A 17,330-nucleotide genomic window follows, 5' to 3' on the forward strand; every position below is an offset into this window, starting at 1 on the left:
CTGCTGCTGGACAGCCAGCAGCAGCAGCAGCAGGAGAGGTAATTAATCAGCAACCCTCCTGCTAAGGGTAGACAGCTGCTCGTTCCACCCCCCCCCCCCGCCTTAATTGGTTCTCCTCCCTTCCAACGGTGTTGAGGCGGGTGGGAACAGCCGGGGGTTGAGGGTACTGTGCTAAAAGAGGTGGAGTTATGCAGATCTAAAACGCGTGGATTGCAGCAGCAGCAAGCCGAAAAGTGCAGGCATGTGAGGGATCTAGAGGTTGACAGCATGTCTTCTTAACGGGAGTCCAGGTGGCCATCTCCACAAATGGACTTTTCAGAATCCTTGGGTGGCACCGTAGTCGGAAACCAATTCTGGTTATCGCTTCTCGGCCTTTTGGCTAAGATCAAGTGTAGTATCTGTTCTTATCAGTTTAATATCTGATACGTCCCCTATCTGGGGACCATATATTAAATGGATTTTTAGAACAGGGAGATGGAAAAAGAGCTTGCTCTGTCCACTCCACGCATTGACCTGGTATTGCAGTATCTCCAGGACCGGTGCACCCCTTCTTTAATGCAGTTTCTAAAATCAGAAAGAATTGAATTCAATGCTTTTTGTTCATTTTGCTTGTTTGTCGGATTTTGGGATGGACTCTTTGGCTTTGCTTTTCTTCTCCTCATTGGATTTTTCATGTTAAAAGTTGCAGAAGCCAGATGACAAGCTCATTTTGGTTCAACTTCAGCAACTGTGCATTGCATTGCCATGTAATGTAATGTAATGCAATGCTATCTATCTAGCTCTCCCTCTATACTTCCTTTTGGATAAACAGACATATTAGGCAAGCATTTTGGAGCTTTCACCTAAATAACTACAGGTGGTGAGATAAGCTGCACAATATAATTGACCTTTCAGTATATTGTTGCACACACACCATCTATTTAGCAAATGCCCTTGTTATCAACAGCAGCCTTTTAAACTCACCTGAGCTAACAGGTATGTGAGCTGGTTACTCTGCTGCGCTTAAAATTTCTTTTTTGGTTTGCTACAATGCCTTTTCTGAAACGTTGTCTCCCTCTGCTGGAACACTGACTTCTTTCATTTAATGCCTGCAGACTATAAAAGAGAAACCAACCCAAAAAGTTTGGTTGATTAGTCTGTGGCATTCTTTTAAACTGTTGCTTATGGCGGTCTCTGTGAGCTTCTCAGTGACATTCAGCCATCCAGGTATCCCGCCTGCAGTAGACGGAATGTGGCAATGGAACGCTGGCTGCGCGTGTCATAATAGGCTCTGAGCCTTTATATACCTGCGCACAGCAGCAGCCACCTTCAGTCTGCTGCTGGACAGCCAGCAGCAGCAGCAGCAGGAGAGGTAATTAATCAGCAACCCTCCTGCTAAGGGTAGACAGCTGCTCGTTCCACCCCCCCCCCCCCGCCTTAATTGGTTCTCCTCCCTTCCAACGGTGTTGAGGCGGGTGGGAACAGCCGGGGGTTGAGGGTACTGTGCTAAAAGAGGTGGAGTTATGCAGATCTAAAACGCGTGGATTGCAGCAGCAGCAAGCCGAAAAGTGCAGGAATGTGAGGGATCTAGAGGTTGACAGCATGTCTTCTTAACGGGAGTCCAGGTGGCCATCTCCACAAATGGACTTTTCAGAATCCTTGGGTGGCACAGTAGTCAGAAACCAATTCTGGTTATCGCTTCTCGGCCTTTTGGCTAAGATCAAGTGTAGTATCTGTTCTTATCAGTTTAATATCTGATACGTCCCCTATCTGGGGACCATATATTAAATGGATTTTTAGAACAGGGAGATGGAAAAAGAGCTTGCTCTGTCCACTCCACGCATTGACCTGGTATTGCAGTATCTCCAGGACCGGTGCACCCCTTCTTTAATGCAGTTTCTAAAATCAGAAAGAATTGAATTCAATGCTTTTTGTTCATTTTGCTTGTTTGTCGGATTTTGGGATGGACTCTTTGGCTTTGCTTTTCTTCTCCTCATTGGATTTTTCATGTTAAAAGTTGCAGAAGCCAGATGACAAGCTCATTTTGGTTCAACTTCAGCAACTGTGCATTGCATTGCCATGTAATGTAATGTAATGCAATGCTATCTATCTAGCTCTCCCTCTATACTTCCTTTTGGATAAACAGACATATTAGGCAAGCATTTTGGAGCTTTCACCTAAATAACTACAGGTGGTGAGATAAGCTGCACAATATAATTGACCTTTCAGTATATTGTTGCACACACACCATCTATTTAGCAAATGCCCTTGTTATCAACAGCAGCCTTTTAAACTCACCTGAGCTAACAGGTATGTGAGCTGGTTACTCTGCTGCGCTTAAAATTTCTTTTTTGGTTTGCTACAATGCCTTTTCTGAAACGTTGTCTCCCTCTGCTGGAACACTGACTTCTTTCATTTAATGCCTGCAGACTATAAAAGAGAAACCAACCCAAAAAGTTTGGTTGATTAGTCTGTGGCATTCTTTTAAACTGTTGCTTATGGCGGTCTCTGTGAGCTTCTCAGTGACATTCAGCCATCCAGGTATCCCGCCTGCAGTAGACGGAATGTGGCAATGGAACGCTGGCTGCGCGTGTCATAATAGGCTCTGAGCCTTTATATACCTGCGCACAGCAGCAGCCACCTTCAGTCTGCTGCTGGACAGCCAGCAGCAGCAGCAGCAGGAGAGGTAATTAATCAGCAACCCTCCTGCTAAGGGTAGACAGCTGCTCGTTCCACCCCCCCCCCCGCCTTAATTGGTTCTCCTCCCTTCCAACGGTGTTGAGGCGGGTGGGAACAGCCGGGGGTTGAGGGTACTGTGCTAAAAGAGGTGGAGTTATGCAGATCTAAAACGCGTGGATTGCAGCAGCAGCAAGCCGAAAAGTGCAGGCATGTGAGGGATCTAGAGGTTGACAGCATGTCTTCTTAACGGGAGTCCAGGTGGCCATCTCCACAAATGGACTTTTCAGAATCCTTGGGTGGCACCGTAGTCGGAAACCAATTCTGGTTATCGCTTCTCGGCCTTTTGGCTAAGATCAAGTGTAGTATCTGTTCTTATCAGTTTAATATCTGATACGTCCCCTATCTGGGGACCATATATTAAATGGATTTTTAGAACAGGGAGATGGAAAAAGAGCTTGCTCTGTCCACTCCACGCATTGACCTGGTATTGCAGTATCTCCAGGACCGGTGCACCCCTTCTTTAATGCAGTTTCTAAAATCAGAAAGAATTGAATTCAATGCTTTTTGTTCATTTTGCTTGTTTGTCGGATTTTGGGATGGACTCTTTGGCTTTGCTTTTCTTCTCCTCATTGGATTTTTCATGTTAAAAGTTGCAGAAGCCAGATGACAAGCTCATTTTGGTTCAACTTCAGCAACTGTGCATTGCATTGCCATGTAATGTAATGTAATGCAATGCTATCTATCTAGCTCTCCCTCTATACTTCCTTTTGGATAAACAGACATATTAGGCAAGCATTTTGGAGCTTTCACCTAAATAACTACAGGTGGTGAGATAAGCTGCACAATATAATTGACCTTTCAGTATATTGTTGCACACACACCATCTATTTAGCAAATGCCCTTGTTATCAACAGCAGCCTTTTAAACTCACCTGAGCTAACAGGTATGTGAGCTGGTTACTCTGCTGCGCTTAAAATTTCTTTTTTGGTTTGCTACAATGCCTTTTCTGAAACGTTGTCTCCCTCTGCTGGAACACTGACTTCTTTCATTTAATGCCTGCAGACTATAAAAGAGAAACCAACCCAAAAAGTTTGGTTGATTAGTCTGTGGCATTCTTTTAAACTGTTGCTTATGGCGGTCTCTGTGAGCTTCTCAGTGACATTCAGCCATCCAGGTATCCCGCCTGCAGTAGACGGAATGTGGCAATGGAACGCTGGCTGCGCGTGTCATAATAGGCTCTGAGCCTTTATATACCTGCGCACAGCAGCAGCCACCTTCAGTCTGCTGCTGGACAGCCAGCAGCAGCAGCAGCAGGAGAGGTAATTAATCAGCAACCCTCCTGCTAAGGGTAGACAGCTGCTCGTTCCACCCCCCCCCCCCCGCCTTAATTGGTTCTCCTCCCTTCCAACGATGTTGAGGCGGGTGGGAACAGCCGGGGGTTGAGGGTACTGTGCTAAAAGAGTTGGAGTTATGCAGATCTAAAACGCGTGGATTGCAGCAGCAGCAAGCCGAAAAGTGCAGGCATGTGAGGGATCTAGAGGTTGACAGCATGTCTTCTTAACGGGAGTCCAGGTGGCCATCTCCACAAATGGACTTTTCAGAATCCTTGGGTGGCACCGTAGTCGGAAACCAATTCTGGTTATCGCTTCTCGGCCTTTTGGCTAAGATCAAGTGTAGTATCTGTTCTTATCAGTTTAATATCTGATACGTCCCCTATCTGGGGACCATATATTAAATGGATTTTTAGAACAGGGAGATGGAAAAAGAGCTTGCTCTGTCCACTCCACGCATTGACCTGGTATTGCAGTATCTCCAGGACCGGTGCACCCCTTCTTTAATGCAGTTTCTAAAATCAGAAAGAATTGAATTCAATGCTTTTTGTTCATTTTGCTTGTTTGTCGGATTTTGGGATGGACTCTTTGGCTTTGCTTTTCTTCTCCTCATTGGATTTTTCATGTTAAAAGTTGCAGAAGCCAGATGACAAGCTCATTTTGGTTCAACTTCAGCAACTGTGCATTGCATTGCCATGTAATGTAATGTAATGCAATGCTATCTATCTAGCTCTCCCTCTATACTTCCTTTTGGATAAACAGACATATTAGGCAAGCATTTTGGAGCTTTCACCTAAATAACTACAGGTGGTGAGATAAGCTGCACAATATAATTGACCTTTCAGTATATTGTTGCACACACACCATCTATTTAGCAAATGCCCTTGTTATCAACAGCAGCCTTTTAAACTCACCTGAGCTAACAGGTATGTGAGCTGGTTACTCTGCTGCGCTTAAAATTTCTTTTTTGGTTTGCTACAATGCCTTTTCTGAAACGTTGTCTCCCTCTGCTGGAACACTGACTTCTTTCATTTAATGCCTGCAGACTATAAAAGAGAAACCAACCCAAAAAGTTTGGTTGATTAGTCTGTGGCATTCTTTTAAACTGTTGCTTATGGCGGTCTCTGTGAGCTTCTCAGTGACATTCAGCCATCCAGGTATCCCGCCTGCAGTAGACGGAATGTGGCAATGGAACGCTGGCTGCGCGTGTCATAATAGGCTCTGAGCCTTTATATACCTGCGCACAGCAGCAGCCACCTTCAGTCTGCTGCTGGACAGCCAGCAGCAGCAGCAGCAGGAGAGGTAATTAATCAGCAACCCTCCTGCTAAGGGTAGACAGCTGCTCGTTCCACCCCCCCCCCCCCGCCTTAATTGGTTCTCCTCCCTTCCAACGGTGTTGAGGCGGGTGGGAACAGCCGGGGGTTGAGGGTACTGTGCTAAAAGAGGTGGAGTTATGCAGATCTAAAACGCGTGGATTGCAGCAGCAGCAAGCCGAAAAGTGCAGGAATGTGAGGGATCTAGAGGTTGACAGCATGTCTTCTTAACGGGAGTCCAGGTGGCCATCTCCACAAATGGACTTTTCAGAATCCTTGGGTGGCACAGTAGTCAGAAACCAATTCTGGTTATCGCTTCTCGGCCTTTTGGCTAAGATCAAGTGTAGTATCTGTTCTTATCAGTTTAATATCTGATACGTCCCCTATCTGGGGACCATATATTAAATGGATTTTTAGAACAGGGAGATGGAAAAAGAGCTTGCTCTGTCCACTCCACGCATTGACCTGGTATTGCAGTATCTCCAGGACCGGTGCACCCCTTCTTTAATGCAGTTTCTAAAATCAGAAAGAATTGAATTCAATGCTTTTTGTTCATTTTGCTTGTTTGTCGGATTTTGGGATGGACTCTTTGGCTTTGCTTTTCTTCTCCTCATTGGATTTTTCATGTTAAAAGTTGCAGAAGCCAGATGACAAGCTCATTTTGGTTCAACTTCAGCAACTGTGCATTGCATTGCCATGTAATGTAATGTAATGCAATGCTATCTATCTAGCTCTCCCTCTATACTTCCTTTTGGATAAACAGACATATTAGGCAAGCATTTTGGAGCTTTCACCTAAATAACTACAGGTGGTGAGATAAGCTGCACAATATAATTGACCTTTCAGTATATTGTTGCACACACACCATCTATTTAGCAAATGCCCTTGTTATCAACAGCAGCCTTTTAAACTCACCTGAGCTAACAGGTATGTGAGCTGGTTACTCTGCTGCGCTTAAAATTTCTTTTTTGGTTTGCTACAATGCCTTTTCTGAAACGTTGTCTCCCTCTGCTGGAACACTGACTTCTTTCATTTAATGCCTGCAGACTATAAAAGAGAAACCAACCCAAAAAGTTTGGTTGATTAGTCTGTGGCATTCTTTTAAACTGTTGCTTATGGCGGTCTCTGTGAGCTTCTCAGTGACATTCAGCCATCCAGGTATCCCGCCTGCAGTAGACGGAATGTGGCAATGGAACGCTGGCTGCGCGTGTCATAATAGGCTCTGAGCCTTTATATACCTGCGCACAGCAGCAGCCACCTTCAGTCTGCTGCTGGACAGCCAGCAGCAGCAGCAGCAGGAGAGGTAATTAATCAGCAACCCTCCTGCTAAGGGTAGACAGCTGCTCGTTCCACCCCCCCCCCCGCCTTAATTGGTTCTCCTCCCTTCCAACGGTGTTGAGGCGGGTGGGAACAGCCGGGGGTTGAGGGTACTGTGCTAAAAGAGGTGGAGTTATGCAGATCTAAAACGCGTGGATTGCAGCAGCAGCAAGCCGAAAAGTGCAGGCATGTGAGGGATCTAGAGGTTGACAGCATGTCTTCTTAACGGGAGTCCAGGTGGCCATCTCCACAAATGGACTTTTCAGAATCCTTGGGTGGCACCGTAGTCGGAAACCAATTCTGGTTATCGCTTCTCGGCCTTTTGGCTAAGATCAAGTGTAGTATCTGTTCTTATCAGTTTAATATCTGATACGTCCCCTATCTGGGGACCATATATTAAATGGATTTTTAGAACAGGGAGATGGAAAAAGAGCTTGCTCTGTCCACTCCACGCATTGACCTGGTATTGCAGTATCTCCAGGACCGGTGCACCCCTTCTTTAATGCAGTTTCTAAAATCAGAAAGAATTGAATTCAATGCTTTTTGTTCATTTTGCTTGTTTGTCGGATTTTGGGATGGACTCTTTGGCTTTGCTTTTCTTCTCCTCATTGGATTTTTCATGTTAAAAGTTGCAGAAGCCAGATGACAAGCTCATTTTGGTTCAACTTCAGCAACTGTGCATTGCATTGCCATGTAATGTAATGTAATGCAATGCTATCTATCTAGCTCTCCCTCTATACTTCCTTTTGGATAAACAGACATATTAGGCAAGCATTTTGGAGCTTTCACCTAAATAACTACAGGTGGTGAGATAAGCTGCACAATATAATTGACCTTTCAGTATATTGTTGCACACACACCATCTATTTAGCAAATGCCCTTGTTATCAACAGCAGCCTTTTAAACTCACCTGAGCTAACAGGTATGTGAGCTGGTTACTCTGCTGCGCTTAAAATTTCTTTTTTGGTTTGCTACAATGCCTTTTCTGAAACGTTGTCTCCCTCTGCTGGAACACTGACTTCTTTCATTTAATGCCTGCAGACTATAAAAGAGAAACCAACCCAAAAAGTTTGGTTGATTAGTCTGTGGCATTCTTTTAAACTGTTGCTTATGGCGGTCTCTGTGAGCTTCTCAGTGACATTCAGCCATCCAGGTATCCCGCCTGCAGTAGACGGAATGTGGCAATGGAACGCTGGCTGCGCGTGTCATAATAGGCTCTGAGCCTTTATATACCTGCGCACAGCAGCAGCCACCTTCAGTCTGCTGCTGGACAGCCAGCAGCAGCAGCAGCAGGAGAGGTAATTAATCAGCAACCCTCCTGCTAAGGGTAGACAGCTGCTCGTTCCACCCCCCCCCGCCTTAATTGGTTCTCCTCCCTTCCAACGGTGTTGAGGCGGGTGGGAACAGCCGGGGGTTGAGGGTACTGTGCTAAAAGAGGTGGAGTTATGCAGATCTAAAACGCGTGGATTGCAGCAGCAGCAAGCCGAAAAGTGCAGGCATGTGAGGGATCTAGAGGTTGACAGCATGTCTTCTTAACGGGAGTCCAGGTGGCCATCTCCACAAATGGACTTTTCAGAATCCTTGGGTGGCACCGTAGTCGGAAACCAATTCTGGTTATCGCTTCTCGGCCTTTTGGCTAAGATCAAGTGTAGTATCTGTTCTTATCAGTTTAATATCTGATACGTCCCCTATCTGGGGACCATATATTAAATGGATTTTTAGAACAGGGAGATGGAAAAAGAGCTTGCTCTGTCCACTCCACGCATTGACCTGGTATTGCAGTATCTCCAGGACCGGTGCACCCCTTCTTTAATGCAGTTTCTAAAATCAGAAAGAATTGAATTCAATGCTTTTTGTTCATTTTGCTTGTTTGTCGGATTTTGGGATGGACTCTTTGGCTTTGCTTTTCTTCTCCTCATTGGATTTTTCATGTTAAAAGTTGCAGAAGCCAGATGACAAGCTCATTTTGGTTCAACTTCAGCAACTGTGCATTGCATTGCCATGTAATGTAATGTAATGCAATGCTATCTATCTAGCTCTCCCTCTATACTTCCTTTTGGATAAACAGACATATTAGGCAAGCATTTTGGAGCTTTCACCTAAATAACTACAGGTGGTGAGATAAGCTGCACAATATAATTGACCTTTCAGTATATTGTTGCACACACACCATCTATTTAGCAAATGCCCTTGTTATCAACAGCAGCCTTTTAAACTCACCTGAGCTAACAGGTATGTGAGCTGGTTACTCTGCTGCGCTTAAAATTTCTTTTTTGGTTTGCTACAATGCCTTTTCTGAAACGTTGTCTCCCTCTGCTGGAACACTGACTTCTTTCATTTAATGCCTGCAGACTATAAAAGAGAAACCAACCCAAAAAGTTTGGTTGATTAGTCTGTGGCATTCTTTTAAACTGTTGCTTATGGCGGTCTCTGTGAGCTTCTCAGTGACATTCAGCCATCCAGGTATCCCGCCTGCAGTAGACGGAATGTGGCAATGGAACGCTGGCTGCGCGTGTCATAATAGGCTCTGAGCCTTTATATACCTGCGCACAGCAGCAGCCACCTTCAGTCTGCTGCTGGACAGCCAGCAGCAGCAGCAGCAGGAGAGGTAATTAATCAGCAACCCTCCTGCTAAGGGTAGACAGCTGCTCGTTCCACCCCCCCCCCCCCCCCGCCTTAATTGGTTCTCCTCCCTTCCAACGGTGTTGAGGCGGGTGGGAACAGCCGGGGGTTGAGGGTACTGTGCTAAAAGAGGTGGAGTTATGCAGATCTAAAACGCGTGGATTGCAGCAGCAGCAAGCCGAAAAGTGCAGGCATGTGAGGGATCTAGAGGTTGACAGCATGTCTTCTTAACGGGAGTCCAGGTGGCCATCTCCACAAATGGACTTTTCAGAATCCTTGGGTGGCACCGTAGTCGGAAACCAATTCTGGTTATCGCTTCTCGGCCTTTTGGCTAAGATCAAGTGTAGTATCTGTTCTTATCAGTTTAATATCTGATACGTCCCCTATCTGGGGACCATATATTAAATGGATTTTTAGAACAGGGAGATGGAAAAAGAGCTTGCTCTGTCCACTCCACGCATTGACCTGGTAATGCAGTATCTCCAGGACCGGTGCACCCCTTCTTTAATGCAGTTTCTAAAATCAGAAAGAATTGAATTCAATGCTTTTTGTTCATTTTGCTTGTTTGTCGGATTTTGGGATGGACTCTTTGGCTTTGCTTTTCTTCTCCTCATTGGATTTTTCATGTTAAAAGTTGCAGAAGCCAGATGACAAGCTCATTTTGGTTCAACTTCACCAACTGTGCATTGCATTGCCATGTAATGTAATGTAATGCAATGCTATCTATCTAGCTCTCCTTCTATACTTCCTTTTGGATAAACAGACATATTAGGCAAGCATTTTGGAGCTTTCACCTAAATAACTACAGGTGGTGAGATAAGCTGCACAATATAATTGACCTTTCAGTATATTGTTGCACACACACCATCTATTTAGCAAATGCCCTTGTTATCAACAGCAGCCTTTTAAACTCACCTGAGCTAACAGGTATGTGAGCTGGTTACTCTGCTGCGCTTAAAATTTCTTTTTTGGTTTGCTACAATGCCTTTTCTGAAACGTTGTCTCCCTCTGCTGGAACACTGACTTCTTTCATTTAATGCCTGCAGACTATAAAAGAGAAACCAACCCAAAAAGTTTGGTTGATTAGTCTGTGGCATTCTTTTAAACTGTTGCTTATGGCGGTCTCTGTGAGCTTCTCAGTGACATTCAGCCATCCAGGTATCCCGCCTGCAGTAGACGGAATGTGGCAATGGAACGCTGGCTGCGCGTGTCATAATAGGCTCTGAGCCTTTATATACCTGCGCACAGCAGCAGCCACCTTCAGTCTGCTGCTGGACAGCCAGCAGCAGCAGCAGCAGGAGAGGTAATTAATCAGCAACCCTCCTGCTAAGGGTAGACAGCTGCTCGTTCCACCCCCCCCCCCCCCCCGCCTTAATTGGTTCTCCTCCCTTCCAACGGTGTTGAGGCGGGTGGGAACAGCCGGGGGTTGAGGGTACTGTGCTAAAAGAGGTGGAGTTATGCAGATCTAAAACGCGTGGATTGCAGCAGCAGCAAGCCGAAAAGTGCAGGCATGTGAGGGATCTAGAGGTTGACAGCATGTCTTCTTAACGGGAGTCCAGGTGGCCATCTCCACAAATGGACTTTTCAGAATCCTTGGGTGGCACCGTAGTCGGAAACCAATTCTGGTTATCGCTTCTCGGCCTTTTGGCTAAGATCAAGTGTAGTATCTGTTCTTATCAGTTTAATATCTGATACGTCCCCTATCTGGGGACCATATATTAAATGGATTTTTAGAACAGGGAGATGGAAAAAGAGCTTGCTCTGTCCACTCCACGCATTGACCTGGTAATGCAGTATCTCCAGGACCGGTGCACCCCTTCTTTAATGCAGTTTCTAAAATCAGAAAGAATTGAATTCAATGCTTTTTGTTCATTTTGCTTGTTTGTCGGATTTTGGGATGGACTCTTTGGCTTTGCTTTTCTTCTCCTCATTGGATTTTTCATGTTAAAAGTTGCAGAAGCCAGATGACAAGCTCATTTTGGTTCAACTTCACCAACTGTGCATTGCATTGCCATGTAATGTAATGTAATGCAATGCTATCTATCTAGCTCTCCTTCTATACTTCCTTTTGGATAAACAGACATATTAGGCAAGCATTTTGGAGCTTTCACCTAAATAACTACAGGTGGTGAGATAAGCTGCACAATATAATTGACCTTTCAGTATATTGTTGCACACACACCATCTATTTAGCAAATGCCCTTGTTATCAACAGCAGCCTTTTAAACTCACCTGAGCTAACAGGTATGTGAGCTGGTTACTCTGCTGCGCTTAAAATTTCTTTTTTGGTTTGCTACAATGCCTTTTCTGAAACGTTGTCTCCCTCTGCTGGAACACTGACTTCTTTCATTTAATGCCTGCAGACTATAAAAGAGAAACCAACCCAAAAAGTTTGGTTGATTAGTCTGTGGCATTCTTTTAAACTGTTGCTTATGGCGGTCTCTGTGAGCTTCTCAGTGACATTCAGCCATCCAGGTATCCCGCCTGCAGTAGACGGAATGTGGCAATGGAACGCTGGCTGCGCGTGTCATAATAGGCTCTGAGCCTTTATATACCTGCGCACAGCAGCAGCCACCTTCAGTCTGCTGCTGGACAGCCAGCAGCAGCAGCAGCAGGAGAGGTAATTAATCAGCAACCCTCCTGCTAAGGGTAGACAGCTGCTCGTTCCACCCCCCCCCCCCCGCCTTAATTGGTTCTCCTCCCTTCCAACGGTGTTGAGGCGGGTGGGAACAGCCGGGGGTTGAGGGTACTGTGCTAAAAGAGGTGGAGTTATGCAGATCTAAAACGCGTGGATTGCAGCAGCAGCAAGCCGAAAAGTGCAGGCATGTGAGGGATCTAGAGGTTGACAGCATGTCTTCTTAACGGGAGTCCAGGTGGCCATCTCCACAAATGGACTTTTCAGAATCCTTGGGTGGCACCGTAGTCGGAAACCAATTCTGGTTATCGCTTCTCGGCCTTTTGGCTAAGATCAAGTGTAGTATCTGTTCTTATCAGTTTAATATCTGATACGTCCCCTATCTGGGGACCATATATTAAATGGATTTTTAGAACAGGGAGATGGAAAAAGAGCTTGCTCTGTCCACTCCACGCATTGACCTGGTAATGCAGTATCTCCAGGACCGGTGCACCCCTTCTTTAATGCAGTTTCTAAAATCAGAAAGAATTGAATTCAATGCTTTTTGTTCATTTTGCTTGTTTGTCGGATTTTGGGATGGACTCTTTGGCTTTGCTTTTCTTCTCCTCATTGGATTTTTCATGTTAAAAGTTGCAGAAGCCAGATGACAAGCTCATTTTGGTTCAACTTCACCAACTGTGCATTGCATTGCCATGTAATGTAATGTAATGCAATGCTATCTATCTAGCTCTCCTTCTATACTTCCTTTTGGATAAACAGACATATTAGGCAAGCATTTTGGAGCTTTCACCTAAATAACTACAGGTGGTGAGATAAGCTGCACAATATAATTGACCTTTCAGTATATTGTTGCACACACACCATCTATTTAGCAAATGCCCTTGTTATCAACAGCAGCCTTTTAAACTCACCTGAGCTAACAGGTATGTGAGCTGGTTACTCTGCTGCGCTTAAAATTTCTTTTTTGGTTTGCTACAATGCCTTTTCTGAAACGTTGTCTCCCTCTGCTGGAACACTGACTTCTTTCATTTAATGCCTGCAGACTATAAAAGAGAAACCAACCCAAAAAGTTTGGTTGATTAGTCTGTGGCATTCTTTTAAACTGTTGCTTATGGCGGTCTCTGTGAGCTTCTCAGTGACATTCAGCCATCCAGGTATCCCGCCTGCAGTAGACGGAATGTGGCAATGGAACGCTGGCTGCGCGTGTCATAATAGGCTCTGAGCCTTTATATACCTGCGCACAGCAGCAGCCACCTTCAGTCTGCTGCTGGACAGCCAGCAGCAGCAGCAGCAGGAGAGGTAATTAATCAGCAACCCTCCTGCTAAGGGTAGACAGCTGCTCGTTCCACCCCCCCCCCTCCGCCTTAATTGGTTCTCCTCCCTTCCAACGGTGTTGAGGCGGGTGGGAACAGCCGGGGGTTGAGGGTACTGTGCTAAAAGAGGTGGAGTTATGCAGATCTAAAACGCGTGGATTGCAGCAGCAGCAAGCCGAAAAGTGCAGGCATGTGAGGGATCTAGAGGTTGACAGCATGTCTTCTTAACGGGAGTCCAGGTGGCCATCTCCACAAATGGACTTTTCAGAATCCTTGGGTGGCACCGTAGTCGGAAACCAATTCTGGTTATCGCTTCTCGGCCTTTTGGCTAAGATCAAGTGTAGTATCTGTTCTTATCAGTTTAATATCTGATACGTCCCCTATCTGGGGACCATATATTAAATGGATTTTTAGAACAGGGAGATGGAAAAAGAGCTTGCTCTGTCCACTCCACGCATTGACCTGGTATTGCAGTATCTCCAGGACCGGTGCACCCCTTCTTTAATGCAGTTTCTAAAATCAGAAAGAATTGAATTCAATGCTTTTTGTTCATTTTGCTTGTTTGTCGGATTTTGGGATGGACTCTTTGGCTTTGCTTTTCTTCTCCTCATTGGATTTTTCATGTTAAAAGTTGCAGAAGCCAGATGACAAGCTCATTTTGGTTCAACTTCAGCAACTGTGCATTGCATTGCCATGTAATGTAATGTAATGCAATGCTATCTATCTAGCTCTCCCTCTATACTTCCTTTTGGATAAACAGACATATTAGGCAAGCATTTTGGAGCTTTCACCTAAATAACTACAGGTGGTGAGATAAGCTGCACAATATAATTGACCTTTCAGTATATTGTTGCACACACACCATCTATTTAGCAAATGCCCTTGTTATCAACAGCAGCCTTTTAAACTCACCTGAGCTAACAGGTATGTGAGCTGGTTACTCTGCTGCGCTTAAAATTTCTTTTTTGGTTTGCTACAATGCCTTTTCTGAAACGTTGTCTCCCTCTGCTGGAACACTGACTTCTTTCATTTAATGCCTGCAGACTATAAAAGAGAAACCAACCCAAAAAGTTTGGTTGATTAGTCTGTGGCATTCTTTTAATCTGTTGCTTATGGCGGTCTCTGTGAGCTTCTCAGTGACATTCAGCCATCCAGGTATCCCGCCTGCAGTAGACGGAATGTGGCAATGGAACGCTGGCTGCGCGTGTCATAATAGGCTCTGAGCCTTTATATACCTGCGCACAGCAGCAGCCACCTTCAGTCTGCTGCTGGACAGCCAGCAGCAGCAGCAGCAGGAGAGGTAATTAATCAGCAACCCTCCTGCTAAGGGTAGACAGCTGCTCGTTCCACCCCCCCCCCCGCCTTAATTGGTTCTCCTCCCTTCCAACGGTGTTGAGGCGGGTGGGAACAGCCGGGGGTTGAGGGTACTGTGCTAAAAAAGGTGGAGTTATGCAGATCTAAAACGCGTGGATTGCAGCAGCAGCAAGCCGAAAAGTGCAGGCATGTGAGGGATCTAGAGGTTGACAGCATGTCTTCTTAATGGGAGTCCAGGTGGCCATCTCCACAAATGGACTTTTCAGAATCCTTGGGTGGCACCGTAGTCGGAAACCAATTCTGGTTATCGCTTCTCGGCCTTTTGGCTAAGATTGGGTGTGGTGTTTAGGCATTGCATCTGGTCTTGGCTGATAGGTGTTTGGGGTACCCGGCTCCTTGGCCTGGGGGGATCGTCCCACCTTACGGTGGGGCTTCACCCCCCTGCTGCTATTAGGGAGCTGGCTTAGTCCCCTTACAACGTGTTGCGATCCCTTAAAAAGGCTCACGCCTTTTTTCTTTTCTTCTGTAGTTGGTACGCTTTCGTGGAAGGATGCCTGCTACAATTTCTTTTGCATCGGGAGAGCCCCGGATGAGGAACACAATCCGTATCGAGGTCTTGGAAAGTTTCAGAGAGCAGAAAGGAATCCGCTTCGTCTGCAATACCATCCTCCTTGGGATCCTGGAGTTCGACAGAGATGACATCTTTTGCTTCCAGGACAATGAACTCAAAGGTATTTATACCATCACTTTTAAGAACCAAGGATGCTGCCAACAGTTGGTCCAGAAGGTGAACGAGCATGGTTGGAGAGATGAGATGGATGGCCTGGTGTTTTCCCTGCTTTTCGTCCATGAGGAGGTACAAATAACAACGTATTTTCCCAACCCTTTTGTGGAGAGGCAGGACATCCAAACCTGTTTGAGCCGTCACTGTGATGAGGTGAGATACATTGGGCCTGTGAAGAACTCTGTTGGCTTCTGGGGTGGGAAGCGGAGGTTTCTTGTGCGGTTGCGGAAGGATCCCCAGGGCTATGGAGGAACACATCACCCCCCCTCTACTATCACTATCGGGAAAAGTCGGGGGTATTTATTTTATGCTGGCATGCCTATGTACTGTCGAAATTGTGGGAAAATGGGGCATGTCCAGAGCAATTGTGCAGAGTCCAAGGCATTCCGTTGTAATAACTGTGGTCTACTAGGACATTTATTTAAGGACTGCCCCCATAAGGATTCTTGCAACCTGTGTGGCGTGGACGGCCATATATTTCGGAAGTGCCCACTGAAGACCAAGACCCGAACATATGCGGAAGCTGCTGGAGGACCTATGCCACGGGAAGGACCAGTTCGTGTTCCGGAGACCAGTAAAGGACCTGAGCCTCGTCCTTCTGTTTCCACAACAGAGGAGGTGGCGGAGAAGGTCAAGGGCGCGAGGAAGGAGACGGAGAGGACGGAGCAGGAGTCGGGTCTCCCCCGTGGAGAGCCTCCTGTGGCGAAGTCCCAGAAAAAGGGCGGAGGGCGGACCACCCAAAGACCGGAGCAGAGGGACTCTCCCGTCAGGGAGAAGACCACTGCGTCGATGGTCCCTGGTGTGTTGGAGCAGGGCGCCCCCAATGAGTTGGCGGTGGGGGGCTCTGTGTCGAAGACCCCAGACATACCTAGGGACTCGTGCCAGCAGACCACGGTTCTTTGTCCAGCAGGTGGCAATGATGGCGAGGTTCTCATGTCTGACCTGGAGAGTCTTCAGGAAGTGAGAGGCCATACAGCAATAGCGGAGGATGACTGCACGAGTGACGTGATTGAGCCGTGTGGAAAAAAGTTGAGAGCGGACAATCCTCCGGCATTTAATCCAGACTCGCCTGATGTGTGCCTTGCCAGGGATGATATATGGCAACCCGGTTCCTCCGGGTATCCGATATCCGGTTCGGACCCCCAGAATATTCTCTGCTTCTCCTCAACACTCGAGAGCTTGACGGGGTCTGCAGGGGATATAATGGATGACTCCCCTCCCCCATGACACAAATGCCATCTATTAAGTGTCTCTCACTCAATGTGAGATCTTTAAAGAGCCCTGTCCGCAGGGCTGCTCTCTTTGATTTTTTCAAAACATTAGACTTTGATATTTGTTTCCTACAGGAATGCGGTCTGCAACACGGACTACGGTATAATGAGCTAAAGAAAGACTGGAAACTAGGGCCCTCCATTTGGTCCGGCTCTAATGAGAATAAATCAGCTGGTGTGGGTCTGCTCTGCCGAGGTAATGCTTTTATAATCTCCTCTGTCACTGAGATTGTGCCCGGCAGAGCTATATTAGTACATTTATGTTTTAATAATTTTAACTTTCGTGTTATAAATGTGTATGCCCCGCCAGATAAACAAGAACGGATACAATTGTTTGAGATTTTACCGTTGTTCTGTGTAGGGTCATCTCCTCTTTTGGTAGCTGGGGACTTTAATTGCCTCAGTGTAAATGAGCGCCGAGGAGGAGGTGACCCGATCCGTAAATTAGATAAATCATGTTTTTTATTAAGTAATTTGCAGACAGATTTTAAGTTGCGCGATGCCTGGAGGTCGCTATCGCCGACGGACCCGGGATTTACGTGGTCCGGTCGGGGAGTGACCTCCAGGATCGATTTTATCTTTTTATCTGAAACTTTTAGCCCTGTATATTTTGTTTTAATTCCTAATTTATTTTCTGACCATAACATATTAAAATTAGAGATAGAATACCAGGGGGAACTAAAGGTGAATAGAGGGTTGTGGCGCCTGGGGGTACACCTATTGGAAGACCCCCTGGTAAGGTCAGATTTTATCAAAAAGTACCAACAATGGA

The 17,330-nt window shown here is 46.0% G+C and overlaps 11 non-coding genes across 11 annotated transcripts; all 11 read left to right on the forward strand.

Moving 5' to 3' along the window:
• Positions 1–359: 359 nt before the first annotated feature.
• LOC141198974 (U2 spliceosomal RNA) lies at positions 360–550 on the forward strand. The gene has a single exon (XR_012270739.1). It is a non-coding gene; the product is annotated as a U2 spliceosomal RNA (small nuclear RNA).
• A 1,123-nt stretch (positions 551–1,673) lies between these two features.
• LOC141198975 (U2 spliceosomal RNA) lies at positions 1,674–1,864 on the forward strand. Its single transcript, XR_012270740.1, has one exon. It is a non-coding gene; the product is annotated as a U2 spliceosomal RNA (small nuclear RNA).
• Positions 1,865–2,985: 1,121 nt separating this feature from the next.
• LOC141198976 (U2 spliceosomal RNA) lies at positions 2,986–3,176 on the forward strand. The gene has a single exon (XR_012270741.1). It is a non-coding gene; the product is annotated as a U2 spliceosomal RNA (small nuclear RNA).
• A 1,123-nt stretch (positions 3,177–4,299) lies between these two features.
• On the forward strand, positions 4,300–4,490 carry LOC141198977 (U2 spliceosomal RNA). Its single transcript, XR_012270742.1, has one exon. It is a non-coding gene; the product is annotated as a U2 spliceosomal RNA (small nuclear RNA).
• Positions 4,491–5,613: 1,123 nt separating this feature from the next.
• LOC141198978 (U2 spliceosomal RNA) lies at positions 5,614–5,804 on the forward strand. Its single transcript, XR_012270743.1, has one exon. It is a non-coding gene; the product is annotated as a U2 spliceosomal RNA (small nuclear RNA).
• Positions 5,805–6,925: 1,121 nt separating this feature from the next.
• On the forward strand, positions 6,926–7,116 carry LOC141198979 (U2 spliceosomal RNA). Its single transcript, XR_012270744.1, has one exon. It is a non-coding gene; the product is annotated as a U2 spliceosomal RNA (small nuclear RNA).
• Positions 7,117–8,235: 1,119 nt separating this feature from the next.
• Positions 8,236–8,426, forward strand: LOC141198980 (U2 spliceosomal RNA). The gene has a single exon (XR_012270745.1). It is a non-coding gene; the product is annotated as a U2 spliceosomal RNA (small nuclear RNA).
• A 1,126-nt stretch (positions 8,427–9,552) lies between these two features.
• On the forward strand, positions 9,553–9,743 carry LOC141200392 (U2 spliceosomal RNA). The gene has a single exon (XR_012272114.1). It is a non-coding gene; the product is annotated as a U2 spliceosomal RNA (small nuclear RNA).
• A 1,126-nt stretch (positions 9,744–10,869) lies between these two features.
• LOC141200393 (U2 spliceosomal RNA) lies at positions 10,870–11,060 on the forward strand. Its single transcript, XR_012272115.1, has one exon. It is a non-coding gene; the product is annotated as a U2 spliceosomal RNA (small nuclear RNA).
• A 1,123-nt stretch (positions 11,061–12,183) lies between these two features.
• LOC141200394 (U2 spliceosomal RNA) lies at positions 12,184–12,374 on the forward strand. Its single transcript, XR_012272116.1, has one exon. It is a non-coding gene; the product is annotated as a U2 spliceosomal RNA (small nuclear RNA).
• Positions 12,375–13,497: 1,123 nt separating this feature from the next.
• LOC141198982 (U2 spliceosomal RNA) lies at positions 13,498–13,688 on the forward strand. Its single transcript, XR_012270747.1, has one exon. It is a non-coding gene; the product is annotated as a U2 spliceosomal RNA (small nuclear RNA).
• The last annotated feature ends 3,642 nt before the right edge of the window (positions 13,689–17,330 follow it).

The sequence above is a fragment of the Phyllobates terribilis genome, unplaced genomic scaffold (assembly GCF_046119375.1).
Source record: "Phyllobates terribilis strain yellow unplaced genomic scaffold, ASM4611937v1 Scaffold_108__1_contigs__length_5656254, whole genome shotgun sequence".
Lineage (NCBI taxonomy): Eukaryota > Metazoa > Chordata > Amphibia > Anura > Dendrobatidae > Phyllobates > Phyllobates terribilis.